Source organism: Antechinus flavipes, chromosome 4 (assembly GCF_016432865.1).
Source record: "Antechinus flavipes isolate AdamAnt ecotype Samford, QLD, Australia chromosome 4, AdamAnt_v2, whole genome shotgun sequence".
Lineage (NCBI taxonomy): Eukaryota > Metazoa > Chordata > Mammalia > Dasyuromorphia > Dasyuridae > Antechinus > Antechinus flavipes.
Window position 1 is genome coordinate 111,615,574 of NC_067401.1, and position 18,500 is coordinate 111,634,073.

Below are 18,500 nucleotides of genomic sequence, written 5' to 3' on the forward strand. Positions count from 1 at the left end.
TGAGGTTTCAAGTATCCTGTGTGAAAAAAACAGAAAAAGCCTGATTGAATCACAGAACAAAGGAGGAGGAGTAATGTACAATGAGTCTGGAATTCAGGTGGAGGCAAAATTGTAAAGAACTTTCATGATCAAGCAGAGGAACTTATATTTAATTCTTTTTTTAAAAAAAATTACTTCATTTTTAATTTGTAGAATAAAACAAGAATTTCCATAACATAACAATAGGAAGCCATTCAATGGAGGATGATTTGGTCAGATGTGCACTTAGGAAAATCACTTGACAGCAAAGCAAAAGATGGTCTGAAGTAGGGAGAGACTTGAAGTTTTAGAACTAACTGGGACATTGTGACAGTCAGCTAGGCAAAAGGTAAAATTATAGGTAGGGGAGCAGAGAGAAGGGATCCAGTGTGAGAGATACTGTAGAGGCAAAATAGCAAGACTTGGCAAGTGGTTGGTTATGTGGGGCAAAGGAAAGTGAGAAGTCTAGAACACCACCAGAGTTGTGAACCTGGGAGACTGGGAGGAAAGTGCAATCTGTAACAGAAGTAGAGAAGTTTGGAAGATGGATGTGTTTGAAAATAAAGGTAACTGCACTGTGAAAAAATGAGGCAAACAGAATTCAGTGACTTGCCCAGAAAGTATCTGAAGCTGCATTCGAACTCAGGAAGATGATTCTTCCTGACTCCAGGCTTAGTGCTCTGTATGGCACACCACCTAGCTGCCTTATTTTGCTCCGGCAATTAGATTATTCCCTTCTGACTCAATCTGATGAGTGTTTATACTTTGTAAAGCAATCACCAGATGTAGCCACAGATTTCCAGTTAGTTGAACACATTGATACACCACAGTTAAACCTCATCATCCTTGAGTAAATCCTGTGGCTACATCAACTGAGTTGGAAGAAAAGAATCACATCCAACTCTTCTCCCTGCCTCACACCTATTAAAGCAATATTTGCTACAAGGTTCCAGTGGAGCAAGAGGATGTAAATAGTCTCATGGAGTTCACAGACTGCACACCCCTGTGTAAAATATTACCTAGAGGCCTGAGTAGGGAAGCCAGGTGACATCATAATACACAGAACATCAGGTCTGTGGTCAAGAAGATTCCTCTTCTGGCCTGAGATACTTCCTTACTGTGTGACTCTGGGCGTCACTTAACTCTGATCACCTCAGTTTCCCCATCTATAAAATGAGCTGAAGAAAGATATGGCAAAAATATATATACTTCAGTATTTTTGCCATGAAAACTCCAAACAGGATCAAGAATAGATGAATATGCCTGAAAACAACTCAATAACAAAAAGAGTTATGAAGAGTAGATCTCCCTTAATCTTATGAGATTATATACAAGATCCTTTCTATATCGTTAATGTTCATGTAACAATGACTTCAAATACTCCATTATTTATGGAATATATTCCAGCAATATTTTCTAAAAATCAACTTTATAGAAAGTGAATTCTATATTATAAAATGTCATGTCCATTTAAAAAAAACAACCTCACAATAAGAGTATGGAGAAATAGTTCATAGGTAAGAAGCAGGTTCAAGATGATGGTAAATGTCATGACTATCTTAGTACCATACCAAGCAATGATTTTACATTGGGCCTATGCCTAATAAGAACTATAATTCTACTCTGAATCTCTTGGCTGTCCTCTACAATTAGACATCTTCCCTCATCATTTAACTGAAACTAATCTCTCTAAAGTGATTCATGATCTCCTTCCTTTCTTCCCTCCTTCTCTCCTTCCCTTTCTTCCTGTCTTCCTCCCTCCTTCCCTCCTTTCCTCTCTTCTCTCCTTCCCTTCTTCACTTCCTTCCTTCTTTCCTTTCTTCCTTCCTCCCTCCCTCCCTCTCTCTCTCTTCTTTCCTTCTTTCATTCTTTCCTTTCTTCTCAGAATTAAATGACTTGCCCAGGGATATACATATAGTAAGTGTTTGAGATCAGATTTGGATTCAGCTCCACTTAACTCCAGGACTATGTTCCATCCACTATGCTGCCTACCTGTTCCCCAGTAATATTGCCAAATGGCTTTTTCTCAATCCTCATCCTTCTTGGTCTCTCTGCAATCCCAGATACTGCCAGTCACTATTTCTGGGTACCCTTAAGTTTTTCAGAGTCCTCCTGGCTCTCCTCCTCTCTATCTGACTATTCCTCAGTTTCTTCTACTGGCTCTTCAGTTCATTGTACTGATTATAGAAGTTTTCCAAATTAATATCTTGGGGGCCATTCTCTTTTTCTTTTATCTTATTTACTGGTCTCATTAGCTCCCATGGGTTCAGTGATAATCTCTATGCAAACAATTCTTATATCTATAGATCTAGTGTTAGTCTCTCTCCTGGGCCACAGTCCCATATCACCAACTTCCTTTTGGATATCTTCAACTGGAAGACCTATAACTATCATTATAAATATAGAACTTATGATTTTCCCCAAATTCTCCCCTTATCCTACTGCTGTCAAGGACATTATCATTCTCATAGTCACCCAGAATTGTCACTTTGGTGTCTTTCTTGATTTGTCACTCCTATTTACCTCATATGCTCAACATGTTGTCAAAACTTTTTATTTCTGTTTTCACAACATACCCTTCTCTCTCCTAATATAACCACCAATCTAATTGCCAAAAAAGGAAAAGAGAGAGTGAGAGCAAGAGAGAGAGCAAGAAGAGGGAGGGAGGGAGAGGGAAGGAGAGAGGAAGGAAGGAAGAAAGAAAGAGAAAGAAAGAAAGGGAGGAATTCAGGGAGAAGAGAAGGAAAGAAAGAAAGAAGGTAGATCATTGGTCCCTTTGGAGAGAATAGTTTCAGTTAAATGATGAAGTCAGATGCCTGATTGTAGAGGACAACCAAAAGATTCAAAGTAGGATTATAGCACTACTTGCACAGATTATAGCAGTAGCCTTCCAACTGGTCTCTGTGCCTCAATTCTTCCCTCTACTACCCCAAATCCACCCTTCAATCTACTACCAACTTGATTTTCTTAAAGTACTGGTCTGCCCATGTCACTATCATACCCAACAAACTTCAATGTTTTTTCCCAGTCTGAATATGTCTTATGTATATGTAGTTATTTGTGTAATGTCTCTTTTTAGACTATAAACTCCTTGAAGACAAAGACCTTGTCTCTAACTTTCTTTATATCTCCAGCACTTGCCATAGTGCCAGCCATGTAGTAATGTTTGATCAAACGTTACTGACTGGTTTTTTAAGACTACTAGTAGTTATGGCTGTTTCCCAGCTTCAGATCAGAGCAGTGTGCATAATAGATAGAATTGGAATCAGGAAGATCTGTATTTGAAATTTAACTCTGACATAGGCTGAATGACCACCAAGGAATTACTGGCCCTTTCTGCAATTCAATTTCCTCATTTATAAAAAGAAGATATATATATATATATATATGTATATACACACACACATATATGTATATATGTATGTATACATTTATTTAACAGTAGTTTCTTTTTCCAAATACATACAAAGACAGTTTTCAGCATTTACCTTTACAAAATCTTCTGTTCCAAATTTTTCCATTTCTCTCCCTCCCACTCCCTCCCCAAGACAGCAATCAATCCAATATGGGTTAAACATGTACATTTCTTCTAAACATAGTTTCATATCTGTCATGCTGCACAAAAAAAATCAGATTAAAGGGGGGGAAAGCACAAGAAAGAGGGAAAAACCAAGCAAACAACAAAGACGAAAATACTATGCTTTCATCCACATTCAGCTTCCATAGTTCTCTCTCTGGATGCAGATGTCATTTTCCATCATAATTCTATTAGAATTATTTTGAATCACTTCATTGTTGAAAAGAGCCAAGTCCATCATAGTTGACCATCACATCATCTAGTTGTTACTGTGTACAATAATGTCTTTGTTCTGCTCACTTTACTCACCATCAGTTCATGTAAGTCTTTCTTCTAGACTTTTCTTATCATTTCTTATAAAATAATATTCCATTGCATTCATATACCATAACTTATTCAGCCATTCCCCAATTGATGGGCATTCACTCAATTTCTAGTTACTTGCCACTACAGAAAAGGCTGCTGCAAACGACTTTGTACATGTGAATCATTTTTCCTCTTTTATGATCTTTTTGGGATACAGACTTATTAGAAAGTCTGCTGGACTCAAAAGGTATGCACAGTTTTGTAGTCCTTTGGGCTTAATAAGGAGATACATTTAAAATATTTGGCAAACTTTAAAATGTTCTAGAGTAGAGGTCCAGACTTGAATCTGGGAAATATGGGGCTCAAGTGCTGCCCCTGATACATGTGACTTACATGACCATGACTGTCATACAGGTCACAGTTCCCCAGGTAACCTGTAGACTACAGACGAGTTGCTAGTCTACATCAGTAGAGAGAATTTCTATAACAGGGAATACTATACACTGGTAAAGTCACTCTTTACTGTACTTCCCAAATATGTCAGTTTTTGTTATTATGGAATCTTTTTCATTCCCAGCCATCTCTTTACCTCATAGCTTTTCCCTCCTTCTCTGATCATGAAAGTTTGCTCATGCCTCTGACTCCAGCCATGTCTGTGTTGAAAACTTCCAGACCATCACCCTTCTCCCTCTCTTCCATGGCATTCGATGAACCTAGTCAGATTGGACTGTTAAGGATGTAACAGTTTTGCACCCTGGTCTATAAAGTCACTTAAGCTTATGGCCTGACATTATATTCAACAAGATTGCTGCTGCCTTTATCGGTATTGTAAATTCCAATTCTGCCTATGTCCACACCATATGTTTATCTAGGGCATGGGATATCTGTGTGATGTGGTATAGGCAGGAGGATAGGGGATGTGAATTGAGATCCAGGGGCAGTATGGGATTGACAGAAGAGCATTGGGTTTGAATTCAGAAGACTAGATTTTAAAATCCTGGCACTTATACGTAATACCTATGCGACCCAGAATTCTGGCCCCATTTTCCTCATCAGTAAAATGAAGGGATTGTCTTGGATAATAGACTCAGGAATTAAGTAACACACTCTCTCTCTGTTTTTGTTTCTGTCTCTGTTTCTCTTTCTCTCTGTCTCTCATTTCCTCTGTCTCCATCTCTATCTTTGTCTATCTCTTTATCATATCATATCTCTGTCTTTTTCTCTGTCTCTCTGTCTACTTGCCTATTTCTTTGTCTCTGTCTCTGTCTCTCTCACCTGTTTTCATCATTGTATTTCAATATAATTGGTTTTCTTTGCAGTTTTATGTTTTATTTTATGCATTTAAAAATACCATTTTGAAAAATACATTTCACTTGATTGCCAAAGGGGTCCATGACACAAAAGTCATCAAGAAACTTTGCCTCAGATTATCATCTGATAATCTTCACACTCTAAGTCTGACTATTCCTCAGTTTCTTCTACTGGCTCTTCAGTTCATCGTACTGATTATAGAAGTTTCCCAAATTAATATCTTGGCAGCCACTCTAAGTCTAATGATTATCTTCTTATGGTTATATTCTACTTGTGCTGAATTTGTGAAGTTATACCTCCAGGACAGCTAGGTGACTCAGTGGACAGATCATCAGGAATCTGGAAGCACTGGAATCAGGAAACAGGCTCATCTTCCTGAGTTCAAATCTGGCCTCAGATTCTTCCTAAATGTGTGACCCTGGGCAAGTCACTTAACCCCTTGTACCTTATTTTCTTCATTTGTAAAATGAATTGGAGAAAGAATCTCTCCAATATCTTTGCCAGCAAATCCCTAAGGGAGCTCATGAAGAGTTCAACACAGCTGAAATGACTGAGCAACAACAATCCTCATTCCCCACAAAATAATTATGGCTATAGGTTATACCTATAGTCTAGACAGAGAGTAGCATGTGTGTATATGAGTGTTTGTAGATATTCATTAGCTAAAAGGATGACAACAATCATAATAGATAACATTTATATTTAATTCTAACTATAATATTTAGAGCTTTATAAAGTGCTTTAGAATATTATTAAAATATTAACCCATTTTCATCTTACAAAAACTCTGAGAGATGGGTGCTGTTATTATTCTCATTTTACAGATGAAGAAACTGAGGCTCAGAGAAACTAAGTGGCTGTCCAATTAGCTAAATAAAACAGCTAAAAACCAAACAAGGAAATCATTATTTCTACCAACACTGCCTTTAATCATGTTAAATTTAAATTACACATACATACATATACATGCATACAGATAAATAGATATAAAGAAACAGCACTTTTCAATCTGGCTTTGTATTTGTGTCTGTCTGGAACCTCTATTGATCCAACTGCCTTTCTGTCGATTTTAGAGATTTGATTTTCCTCACTGGTTAATTGATGGGCTTTGGGAGGGTAGAAAATTTTACAAAATCATTATCATCTCTTTCCTTTATGGTTTCCATTGTTGCTCAACTGGAACATTTTCTTTCCCAACCCCTTCTCTTTGTTTCTTGCACCCTCCCTCCCTCTCAGCCGGTTCTCAATCCTATGGAAGTGTCAGAGGTGTGCTGTAGTTTTCAGATGGCATTTGGTTGCCTAGCAACATGCTAACACTCTGCTTCTGCTTTGCCTGTTCGGTGGGACTGCCTTAGTCATCCTCAAGTCGAGTGGGCTCCCTCATCCTTGTTGGACGCTTAGGGGACACGAGGTCTCAGGAGGAAAAGGGTCGGGCAGAAGCTCTGCAACAGGCATCCCACAAAGCATAGATCCTCTGGGGGATAAGGATGCACCTGCGTACTTCCCTGATACGCCCCAAGGGAAGCAAGGAGCCCCTTCCCACACACCTGTCTTCCCCTTCCTCTCTTGAGGAGTCCCAGGGATTCAGGAAAATGTTAGGCTCCCAAAAGTCCGAAACCGCCAGTTAAGCCATTAGAGACTCCATCTAATTGGGGAATCACCAGGTGAAGCTCCCGAGCACTCGAGCGGCTCTGGGAGGCCCCTGCTGGGTGGCTTCCAGCCGAGAATGGTATTGCCTCATCTCCTTCCCCACGGATGTAGCTGTGGGAGGGAAGGCTTCTCGTGCACAGGCTAAAGTGCCGGGAAGATAGGACACTCAAATGCTACAGGAGACTAATACAGCCGGAAGGTTAATGCATCAATACAGCAGCAGGTGAGGCAGCAAGCTATTAAGGAGAACCCCCTTGGGCTGGAAAGTTAAAAAAAAACCTTCTAATACCAGCTTTGCCACTCAGTGACCCTCTGAGACTCTGGGCTATGGGCCTGGGTGTCTTCATATATTTAATAAGGGATGGACTAGAGCAACCTCTGAAGAAGCTTGCTTTGACTTACATAGCTAATAAGTATCTGAGGGAGGATTTGAATTCAGGGCTTCCTGACTCTAGGCTTATCCCTGCTTTATCCACTGTGCCTCTAAGCTGCCCAGAGCTGGACTCAAATGTCTAGATTCAAGATGTTGAGCCATGAGCTACAGTGGCCAAGGCAGATGTGTGTTCCAAGACAGTTTTGTGTTCCAAATCCACTATTCACATTCTGAGTAGCCAGAGGGTGCAGTGGATAGAGTGGGCTTGGAGTCTGGAAGACCTGACTACAAATCCTGTCTCAGACACTTCCTAGCTGTGTGACTCTGAACAAGTCACTTAACTGCTGTCTGCCTCAGTTTTATCATTTTTAAAATGGGGATAACAACCGCACCTTTTCACGGGACTCAAAAAAAGGCTCACAGATCAAATAACATATATATTCGGGCTTTGCAAACCCAAAATGCTATACTTAAAAATTTTTGCATTTATGTGACCTTGAGAAACACAGATCGCCTCTCTGAGTTTCTGAAAGTCACTCTGAAGTGGATTCAGTGACTTTTAAGGTCTTTTCTAGCTCCAAGCCCTATGACCTTTAGAAGCAAGGTATACCAGAAGATCTCCCTCTCCGTGAAGCTTGTTATGTTATAGCTAGATACATTGGGTTGGGTCGCCTCCCCTAGAGAAAGATGGGAAAATTCCCATGATTCTAGATCACTGGACAAAGTAACCAAGTGTGGTCAGTCACCCATGTGCCTGGAAAAATACAAGGCATTCAGTTTAACCTCACATGTGGCCATGCTGCAGGATAGGACTGCCTCAGAAGGTAAATATACTGCAGCTTCTCTTTTCAGATTCTGCTGAAAATCCCCTTGTTTTTACCATTGCAGGGTTCAGGGTAGGGCAGACCCCATGAGTAATACTGTCTAATTGACAGCAGTCCCTTGGAGGAGCAAAGTCTATAAGGAGGAGGGCTCCGCCACTGCCTCACCAATCCCTGATAAGCACTGCATCCCTTGCAGGAGAGTGAGATGCTACTAGGAAAGCTCTTAAAACAATCTCATGTGGTCACCCAGAAGGGAGGCTAGTATAGCAACTTACAGGTGGGGAATATCTCCTTCACAATGTTCTTCTCACCCCAGCAAGTCCCTCCATTAGTGAAACAGAAAACAAGGATCCAGGCCTTCAGCATTATTTTTCCCACAGCAGTATCTCTTCAATCTGCCCCTTAGGAAAAAGAAGGCAGGAGAGAGAAATGGAAGGAGAGGAGATGGAAACCTTTTGGCCCAAGTCCCTAAGTTCTAGCATTTTCCATTCCTTCTGTCTGTTTTCACAAGTCAAGGAGTGTGCCAGTTCTATGTATTTATGAGTTCCTCCCAGAAGAAATCATTTCTTGGAAAAAAAAAAGTACGGTGCATTAGCTTTCACCTTAGCTATCTTTTTTCCCATCAGTGAACTGCCCTCTTCAAGCCAATCTTTCTTCTTTGGCTCTACTTCTGGCTGGGAAATGAGTGATGTGTTTATGATATTCCACAGCATGTAACCTAATCACTTTACTTGCTTCTCAGATAATCCCCTTCTCTTTTCTAGGCTTCAACTATCTTCTTATTCAAGAACCAAGGTCTGACTTTGTCCAACCAACTTCAGAAGGGTCTTCCCTAGAGAGATCATTGAATCACGGGCCCTCAGAGGCCAGTTAGTTTAACATCCTCATTAAACAAATGGAGAAGCTGAGGCTCGGGGCAGGGGAGGGATGAGATCACTTGCCCAAGGTCATACTTAGCAGAGCTGAAGTGAGAGATGAGAGACCCCCATAAACAGGATGGTAAAAGACCTTGAGGCCATGTCCTCTGAGGGGCGTTTGAAAATACTGGGCATGTTTAGTCAAGAGAAGAGAAGATTCTGGGGAATCTTCAAGTATTTGAAGAAGTAGGAACTAGATTTAGTCTGATTTATTCTAATTGACTCCTGAGAGCAGAAATAGGTCTAATCGATCAGCAAATATTTATTACATGCTTATGATATGTTAGGTATTGTGGTAGGGACTGAAGATTTGTTATTGTTGAATAGTCATTTCAATCCTACCCAGTTCCTTACAATGCCCATCTTGGGGTTTTCCTTGGCAAAGATACTGGACTGATTAGCCATGTCCTTCTCCAGCTCACTTTATAGATGAGGAACTAAGAAAAAGAGGAGTAAGTGACTAGTTTAAGTGTCTAAGGCCAGATTTGAACATATGAAAATGAATCATCCTGATTCCAAGCCCAGTGCTCTATTCACTGGGTCACTTTACTGCCCTGGTATGGGGATACAAATGCAATAAATGAAGCAATTCTTATTCATAAGGAACTTACATTCTATTAGATGGTTGGAAGTTTCAAAGGGATCAGTTCAGACTTAATGTCAGAAAAAAAATTCTTAATAATTAGTAGCTATCCCAAAATAGAATGGACTGACTGCCTGGAGACTCTCTCCTTGGAGGTCTTCAAAAAGTGGCCCCTGTTGGGTGTGTTGTAACGGGCATTCTTCTGATATATGAGTTTAACTAGATGGCCACTGAGATTTCATTCTGTGATTCTGTGAATTTTTGAGGGAAGCCATTCTCCAAATCCAAAGTTTGTCATCACTATGGCCCTCTTTGAGGAAAAAAAAGAAAAAATCATCAAGCTTCTTTATCTCTGACTAGGCTAGGGGCCAGAGAAGCAAGACAAGAAAAAGAAGGGTGGATTGGAAATCCATAAACAAGTGGGGAAAGTTGAAGCAGACGTGTCTGAAGACAAAGAGTCTATTTTCCTATCTGGGAGATCATAAGATGGCCAGCCACAGGCATGCTTTGTTCTTTCCGTGTATTCTACAGATTCTGATGCAAATTAGGAACTCAGCTAACACTAGTTCAAAGAGTAGTGGGATTTAGCCTGGAAAAAACCTTAGCATTTAGTCCAGGAGATAAGTTAACTTGCCTGGTTTCAAGTCAAAAGGCTTGGATTCAAATTTTGATCTTTTAACCCAGTTTCACAGATGATTGATTATAAGACCAAAAATTTCCAAGCTTTAAGACATTGTTGGCTCCTTTTGCCCTTGATCTCTGGTAGGTTGAGAGAATGGAATAGCTTTCAATAGTGAGGTTTGTTTACAAATGAGAAAGTAGTATCATTTCTACCCTTCCTCCTTTCCTTTTTTCCCTTCTTCTTCCTCCTTCTCATCTTCTTTCTCATATTGGCTAAAATCTGCGTTATATAAATATAAATAAGATAAATAGGAGATAAAATAGGAAGCCAGATTGAAATTGGATAGTGGCAGTAGTGTTGAGTACATTGGGTTTGGAGACAAAGGACCTGGGTTCAAATATTGATTCTGTCACTACTACATGAGAAAGTGGCCCTTCTGGAGTCTCCTCTTATCTTAGGCAAGCATTTAATGAAGCAGATAGGATGCAGAACTTAAGAATCAGGAAGACTTGAATTCGAATCCTGCCTCAGACACTCCCTTACTGTGTGAGTCATCTGATCTCTCCATGCCTCAACAAAATAGGGATAATAACAGCATCAATCTCATAGGGTTATTGTGAATTTCAAATAAATTATAAAATTATAATATATATGCTATTCATTATTATTATTTGCAAGTAAGAGGGCTAAACTAGCTAACTTATGAGATTTTTTTTCAGCTCTAAATCTATGATCCTGTGGTCTCATGACTCCAATTCAGCCCTTCTTGTATCACACAATACTGCTTCCCCTTGCCTATTGATTGAGAAGAATTACAAGAGGAGATGGAAAGCAGGAGAAATTTTCAGAGATTTAAGAGAACAGAGAAGGAGGAGAAAGGAAAGAAGAAAAGGGCATTCAATTGAGTGACAGAGAGAAAATTAAGGACAAGGAGGATAGGAGAAAATAGAAGTTCAAAGAGAGAGAAAAAAAGGTCTTAAGTATAAAGGAATGCTTTAAAAAGGAAAGTATTAAAAAAAGGTAGGGAGGAGGAAAGAATAGAAGCCAAAAATGGAAAATAAAAGGGAGAGACAAAGAGAGACCCAGAGAGAAAGAGACAGAAAGAGAGAGAGAAACACAGAGACAGAGATATGAGAGAGAAGAGAAAAGGAGGGGAAAGTGTCACTGAACTACAGAGCAAGGCATTATAGGCCTCTAGAATATTTATATAATTCTGTCTTTTTCCCTGTCAGAACTTTCCCTGTCCCTGTGCTTTTAGCAGTGTGGGCACTCCCCTCACCAACAAAGATTACAACTCCTAAGTATCTTAGGAGACAGCCTTCATGAATTGCTGACGCCAAAAAAAAAAAAAAAAAAAAGGGAAAAAAATCTCAGCCTTTGGTATCCAGTCTTCAGGGAATGACTCTCTGCCATTCTGGGTATGATAGTTTCGATGAGCATTCTAACAGCTTCCTAGAGAAGAGCATTGGTAGGAATAAAATGACGGTGTGTGGGTATGTGACATTTTTAGAATCTTAAAAACCATGTCATCTTTGTTTCTCTGATCGTCTCAATCACACACTCAGTCTTTTTGAAAGAGGGGAAAATATTTTATGTGTTCCTGCCACACTATGGCATTATTGACCAAAGGTAGGGCTGAAGAATCTGACCTTCTACTGACCTAAAGCTTTCCTCTGTATCAATAAACATGGCTAAGATTCACAAAGGGAAGGAAAATAAGAAGATACTGTGAGGAAATGTTCCTTTTTCAACATGTTGGTTTTCTCCACATCCAGACATTTTATTAGAATTTCCAGATCAGGAAATACGCAAACATGAGGGAAGGGAGAAGAAAAGGAAACATTATGAATGGAGACACTGGTTCACAAGATCTTGCCAGATGAGCCAGCTGTTGTTTTTAGGTTGACAATAACCTGTCTTGGAGGGAAGGGTGGACTGCAGTAGCCACAGCAGCTGAATGCCATCAAAGAGAGAGAACATGAATATTAAACTCTCCACTGATATCTCATGCATGTTCAAGGCACTTAAAATCCAGAAAAGCAGAGCAAAGCAAAAGCTAAGCACACTTAAAACTCAACCATACCCCACTAGGGTCCTCAGAGGGCACCTTCTTCATGCACATTGGATCATACCATCATTGTTACAGTTCTTGAAGGTATTGAAGGTAACTTACAAATCTCAACTATGGAAGTCCTACAAAACAAACATACCCCCACACCCCCATACATATGCACCCCCACACATACACACACACACAAATCCTCAATAATTATTGGAAGAAAATCGTTGAGTTCAAGGCAAGTCATAACACGTTCATCTTCTCCCAAAGAGGATGGCTCAGCTTTGTTTTTCTCTTTTTGAAAAAGAATGTGACAGCCTGCAATGCTGCTACTGTCAGCTCTCAGTGCTGGGAATAAAGGACTAGCTAAAGACTTGCTTTGGAAAGATTCAAGGCTGTTACCTCGAATTACCTGAGAGAGGGAAATATTCTTATTTTCCCCTGAATTCCAGAACCAAGTTGGGAAGAATAGCAAGGCAGCCATGAGTCTGATCGGGTACAGGGATTTTCTTTTCTGTATACATATTCCTATGAATATTCATTTACTTATGAAGTCTCCAAAGCCGTTTACTTTCTATTTTCGGGAAGGTCTTTGTTGGGGAAACTGTATTTTTAAGAGAAGAAAGAACTTTTTTTAAAAACTGAAGTGAATTCACCAATCAACAGAATAAGCAGTTGGGGGGACCATTCCTTCTCTGTGCCATTCTTTCCCAGATGACTTTGAATGTCAACAGCCCTCATATTTCCCTCCCACTCCCATGATCCAAAGGATTTCTCAAATATTCCTCAATTAAGCCTTATGCTACCTTTAAGAAGTGCAGATTCCACCCCATTCTCTGCATAAACCTGGAGTCAGGTGCCCTGGTACAGTGATTTGCACCCCTGGGATAGAAATAAAAGACTAAACTAAAGTGAATTGAAGACCTCCCAGCCAGTTGGAGGAGGCAGGAAGGGGAACAAAACATGGGGAGTTGATGTCATTTTCCCCTCTTTAATAACTGTCAGGCTTTCCTAATGTGTCCTGGAGAACATCCAGTTCCTTTGGACGCTGAGGCAATAATCTTACTAGTAGTGATTAAGCAGGTATTTAACATCCAGGTGGTGCCCCAACTTATAACACCTGACTTACAAATGACCCAGTTATCTGACTAACCACTTTCCCCTGTTCCCTATAAGAGAATATGCTGCCTCTGATGTGAAAGAAGCATAAATTCAAAAGTAAAGGCTAGTAGTTGTGAAAAGCAAAAACACCTTTAGAGAGGTGCTCCCAGGGGACAAACTTCCAAGCAAAGCTGGCCTGCCCCTGGTAACCTCTGGGCCCCCTAAGTACCTCTTCTGAGTTGCCTGAAACTTCTCAATTTTCATTGTTGTATTCCCCCAAATTCACTAATGACAAATTCATTTGGAATAAAGATCAGATATTTCTGGCATAGAGAGTTATTTCTTGATCATAATAGTGAGAATCAACCTAATCTGATAGCTTTCTTAAAACATCTGAGACTGGCTGCAAGGAATGGCCATTTTTACTTGAGGAAAAATATAGGTACATGATTTTGGAATGGAGTTCTGTAGGGACAAGAAAGAATATTAGGATTAAGAACCCAGAGGGAAGGAAGGCAGACGGCTGTCCAGGAAGATGTGGCATCCATACAGCTGTCAGCCATCATTAATGACTCCCTTTCCCCACAAGAGTACGTAGACTGAAGGTCTTGCTATTGATGGTCATGATCCAGCACTGTTGAGTAGTTGAATAAGCAAAGAAGGCTTAGTGCCATTGGGAAATAACAATGAAATTGAGTCACTGTGCATGTGTGGGTAAGAGGGACTGGTTACAGAAATATGGTGAGGGGGTGGCTGGAATAATACTCAGTTATCTGGGAGCCTTTATGGAGAAGTTAGGGGTAGCTAGATGGTATAGTGGGTAGAGTTCTAGGATTAAAGTCAGAAAGACTCATCTTCCTGAGTTCAAATCTGGAACTTATTAGCTATGTGATACAGGCAAGTCATTCACCCCTCTTTACCTCAGCTTTCTCATCTATAAAATGAGCTGGAGAAGGAAATAGAAACTACTTCAGTATCTTTGCCAAGAAACCCCCAAATAGTGTCATGAAAAGTCAGAACTGAACAACAAGAGTTGAAATCAAGTCAAGAAGACTTTTTATGAAGCACTTACTATGTACCAGGCAATATGCTCAGCACTAGAGATACAAAGAAAGGCCACTAAAAAAAGTTCCTGCTCTCAAGGAGCTCAGTCTCTAAGGAAAAAATATACAAAAAGTCATAAACAAGATATTGACAGGAAGTACTAAAAAGATTTTTTTTAACTTTTCAGTAGTATTTTATTTTTCCAAATACATGTAAAGATAGTTTTAAACACTTTTATAAGATTTTGAGTTCCAAATTTTTTTCTCCCTCCCTTTCCTCCTCCTTCCCCAAAACAACAAGCAATCTGATATAGGCTAAACATGTACAATTATTTTAAACATATTTCTATATTAGTTATGTTGTGAAAGAAAAATCAGAACAAAAGGGAAAAACTATGAGAAAGAAAAAAAAGGTGAAAATGCTATGCTTTGATCTGTATTCAGTCTCCATCGATCTCTCTCTGCATGAGGATGGCATTTTCCATCCCAAATCTATAGGAATTATCTTGGATCCCCCTATTGCTGAGAAAAGTTAAGTCAATCATAACAGATGATCACATAAATCTTGCTGTTGCTGTTGTGCACAGAAAAATTGGTAATGGGGGTTGGCAGGGGATGGCATATTCTGATAGTGATTTGAGCCCTGAGGCCATGTGTCAACTGGACTCTAAGGTTCAGTTCCTTTTCACAGAATGATCTCATTGTTCTGTAGTCTGTGATAAGTTCCTTCTCTGACATGGATACGTGATTGATACAATTCCAAGCACCCAATAGACTACACAGGAGAAGGGGAAAAAAGCTTGGGGGCGGGGTAGAAGGAAGAGGGGGAAACAATGTATACAGAGTATGGATAAGAATGTAATTAGTGGCAGATGAAAAATATTTGTGGGTATATGTGAGAGGGTCTACATCATGATAAACCTCATGTCACTCTATCTGGACATTGGTGCCTTAAGAGAAAGTATGAGAACTTGCAAGAGGGACACAGAAAGGAAGACAAATGAGTGCCTAAAACTCTGATTACTTAAAATGTGACATCAGGGCCTCCTATAGCAAGCTTGCTCTTCTACATTCATTCATTGGCATTTATATTCAGAGACATAATCAGGATGGGACATTGCCCCCAGAAACTGGTGTTCAGGGATGTGAACTTCTTCCCCTAGGATTGTACTATCCCTGTTCTTTGAACCTCTCAGTCCTCATTCAGCCCACAGACTGATGAAGGTTAGGGTGGGGAAAGTAGGCCCAGGGAAAAGTCAATGGATCACTCTCAAAGGCTAGCAGATGTCAGATGAGGAACTGAGGCAAAGAGTGGTCAATGATTTGCCTTCTCTCCTAAGACATCACCCATGGTTGAACGTTCCCCTAATTCTCTTGGGGTCATAAGCTAAACTGGATAGGATTATGTTTATCCCCTTCCCAAGTGAATTTGCTATGAGTAATGGGACCCCCTGCTACAGCAGTGTTTGCACTATTGCCACTGCATATTCTTATAGCTAAGCTCTGGGTCCATTGCTGCATTTTCCTGTCTTTCACCCCATCCCCTTTTCCTCTCTTTCCCCCCTGTACAGATGAAAAGGAACTCAGAAATGTGTCATTCACAAATATAGAATCTGATCAGGCTCTCTCATCATTGCTCCCCAAAACTGATATTACTGTGTAGGAAGGTACTAGGAAACAGATCCTGCACACAGTGTTGAATCAACAGGACTTGATTCAAAGGTGGGACTTGCTAGCCTCCTACATTTGCCCTTCTAACTTCTCTATCCACATTTTTCCAAAGAGAGGCTTACACACAAATTGTTAGTGTGCCAACACGCAGACACTCAGTCTCTATCATAACCAAAGTTTCTTCCTTATGCTACATTCAGTCACGCTCAGTTCTCCCTTTACCTTTACTGAATCACTATGTCTACTATGCATCCCCCAGGCTAGTCTCTACCACTTTGCTGATCTGATCATAAACATCAAGAGAATATCCTAGTGCTGTTTAATATGCCAATGAAATTGTGGGCAGCCAGATCCTAGTATAGCCTCTGCCTTTCAATGTGGGTATTCCTTAAATCTCACACAAGGAAAGGAAACCCCCCTTTTCATTCTCTTCTTGCTTCCTTTTTCTTCCTTCTAGGCCCCATGAATATCTGCTTAAAAGTTCAAGCTAGTACAATGAATACTATGGTTCAGTTACATTATGACTTAGTCTTTTGTGTCCTGGACTGAGAGCATAACCACCATTTGTGACAAAAGGCATAACAAGTTCCAAACCATTGACTTACAGATGAACTTTTGAAAAATGACCCATTTATAAGGAGGAGATGGCCAGAAAGTATATTTTAGAGCTGATTTATGCTGATAACTAACCCCAGATTATATACACCCTCCCCAGGATTTCAGACTTTATTCTTCCAACCCCGTCTCAGTTTCCATCTTTGGCAGCTAACCAGCTTTGAAAGCTATGGGGCAAAGAGGCAGACAGAGAATGGTAGAAAAAAGCTGCTGTTTCTCTGCTCAACAGTCTTCCATTCCTTCCTCTCCCTTCTGGCGGCCCATTGCAATCAGTGACCCAATTAACAAATATATATTAAGTGCCTATTTGAGAAGGAGAGTGCAGAAATAGAAAAATCGAGCAAGGAACAAACATTTATCAAATGCTTTATGCAGTACTAGGCAGAGAAAATACAAAGACCAAAATGAAATACTCCCTGCCCTCAATGAGTTCAGTCAGCTGAACTCAAAAACATTTATGAAATACCATATGCCAGAAACTACACTAAATGCTGAGGATACAAAGAAAGTAAAAACATAGTCCCTGCCCTCAAAGTATTTATGTCCCAATGGTGAAGGCAACATGCAAAAAAAAAAATTTGTACAATCAACATATATAGATGAATTGTATGTATAAATCTGATCAAGACAATGATCCAAAACAATTCTGAAGGACTAATGATGAAAGATACTACCCACCTGTTTACATATATCTACATGTATATTATGTATTATAGGTGGAAAGTAATCCCATAAGGAAAGCACTAGTAGTAGTGAGCAGAAGTATCCAGAAAGGTCTCTTGTAGAAGGGTTGTATCATTCAATTTGGTTCAATTCAGTAGACATTTTAAAAGTATCTACTATGTACCAAGCACTGTGCTGAGTGCTATGGGTACAAATAAGAAAAATAAAAACATTAGGGTTCTTGACATAGGTCATCTTGTCCATAGAGTTAAGACCATGCAGTGGACCAAAGCTCACTTTGAGTGAGCTACAAAATTCAATTCATAAAGGAGACTCTTTAGAAAGGAAAGTTTTGGGTGGAGATTCATCTTCACCCTCATCTTCTAATATGAGGGGAAATAGGGTTGATTGATAGAGTTGGAAGGTGTGGAATTTCCAAGGTTGAGCTAAACAATATGATGATCAAGGGAAACATATCATAGATGTGCATAGAATATGTGTTCAGCGTTCTGCTATACCCTAGCTTTTCCATTAGCCCTCCCCCTGGAAAGGGGACTGGTTGTATAAGAACAAGTAATGAATTGATAAAACTAATATAGCCCAAACTAGGAGAAAAACAGGAAACAGGAAAATTTTACGGGAAGTTTCTCTGACAAATGCCTCATTTCTAAAATATATAGGGAACTGAGCCAAATTTATAAAAATAAGAGTCATTCCCTAGTTGATACATAGTCAAATATGAACAGACAGTTTTCAGAAAAAGAAATCAAAGCTATCAATAGTTAAGAGAAAAAAATGCTCTAAATTACTACTGATTAGAGAAATAAAAATTAAAACAATTGCGATTCCACCTCACACTCATTGGCTAAAATGACACAAAAGAAAAATGATAAATGCTGGAGGCGATGTGGAAAAACTGGGTCACCAATGCACTGATGGGGGAATTGTGAACTAGTCTAATCATTCAGGAGAACAATTTAGAACTTCACCCAAAGGACTATAAAACTGCATACCATTTGATCTAGCAATATCACTACTAGGTCTATATCCCAAGTAGATTTCTTTAAAAAATGAAAAGGACTTATATCTACAAAAATATTTATAGCAGCTCATTTTGTGGCAGCAACAATTTGGAAATTGAAGGGATGTCCATCAATTAGTGAATGA

General features: G+C 39.6%; 1 protein-coding gene across 2 annotated transcripts in view; it reads left to right on the forward strand.

The window, feature by feature from the left end:
* Positions 1–18,500, forward strand: part of KCNN3 (potassium calcium-activated channel subfamily N member 3) — a 299,637-nt gene that overhangs the window by 222,454 nt on the left and 58,683 nt on the right. The gene's annotated exons all lie outside the window — the stretch shown is intronic.